Genomic DNA, 1,434 nt, shown 5'->3' with positions numbered 1-1,434 from the left:
GCGGCGACGGGAAGGAGGGACCGAGGGAGGGCGGGCGCGCCCGCACCGCCACCACCGCCCCGCCGCTCGGGGCCAATGGCAGGCACCGGGCGGGCCGGGCCGGGGGAGGCCCCGCGCATGCCCGCGGCCACCGCCGTGCTTCGCCGGGCTGCGGGATGTGCGGCCCCACCGGTGACCGCGATAGGTCTCGACGGGAGGAGCCGGGGTGAAAGCCGCTGCTCTGTGGATGCTCCTGGCTGATGCCTGCGCTGAGCTCCGTCAGCGTTGGGATGAGCCGTGGTAGCGGCCTCTTGTACCGCTCCATCGTGCGGGATGGCAGCCACGCGTTTGAACGGGACGGGAGTCATCGAGGATTCGGGATCGATGGTACCCATCCCTGGAGCGGGCGCACAGGGATGTACCGCAGTTCCGTGGTGCCACGGTACCCATCCCTGGAGCGGGCGCACAGGGATGTACCGCAGTTTTGTGGTGTCACGGTACCCAAGGGCAGAGGCAGCACCGGAGCTCGAAGCTGCCAGGACAGGAGCAGGGTAGATGGCCTTCAGCTCCAAGCGAGGAGGAAGGCAAACAGATAGCTGCAGGCTAACGTCGTGGGGGGGAAAGAAGTCATTCTGCAGGACAAGTATGGGTCTCACACACAGCAGCTCGCTCATTGTTAGGGGTTTAGGCACTCACTCTGCAAGAACAGAGTAATATAGTCCTTACGCCTGTTTAGTGTCAGCAGAGATACATACAAGTGGTTTGCTGCACAGATCCACTTACAGAGGAATTTAAACTAAACCCAAATGTGTCTTTTCTGTTTTTTTTTTTCAGTATTTTTCCTTCAGGTGTGACTGCATTCTTAAATGTTCTCATGGTGCTTAGTATGAGGTTATCCAGATGGGCCATTATGGATATATTAAATGTGCCCCTAAACAATTGTAGGTTCTAATCCTGCCACTTGCTGCATTCAGTGTAGAAATAATGCATTATAGTTTGGACAAGATACTATGGATAACAATTAGTCAGAAGAAATAAAACTGGAGTTGCAAAAGCCAAGCTTTGACTGATACATGCTGCATGTTGTGGCTGCAGCATTCATCCTCTATTTGTCACACAAGGAAGGGAAAAACACCAATACAAGTGAATGGGAGGGATGACTGATAGGAAATGCAACACTGTGACACTCAGAGGAACTTTTTCAGGCAATACTATTAACATCCCCTTAGGTCACAGGTTACAAAACTTCAGCCTTCCTCCCATGCTGCCAAGTGCTCACATTCCTGGAGCTGGGCAGCCAGGGTGTCAAACCAGCCTCCAAGCATCAGAGTTTGATGTTCAGTTGCCTAACTTATAATAATAATCATCAATGACAGCCTGTGCAAATGTATCTAACATCCTTCGTGAAGTTTATTGCCAAAATTGATCGCTGCAGGGTATTGCACAAAGTTCCAG

The sequence above is a fragment of the Pezoporus flaviventris genome, unplaced genomic scaffold (assembly GCF_033815535.1).
Source record: "Pezoporus flaviventris isolate CSIRO_AGI_PZ_B2104156 unplaced genomic scaffold, CSIRO_AGI_Pfla_v1 ptg000041l, whole genome shotgun sequence".
NCBI lineage: Eukaryota > Metazoa > Chordata > Aves > Psittaciformes > Psittacidae > Pezoporus > Pezoporus flaviventris.
Note: the sequence above shows the minus strand (reverse complement) of the source record.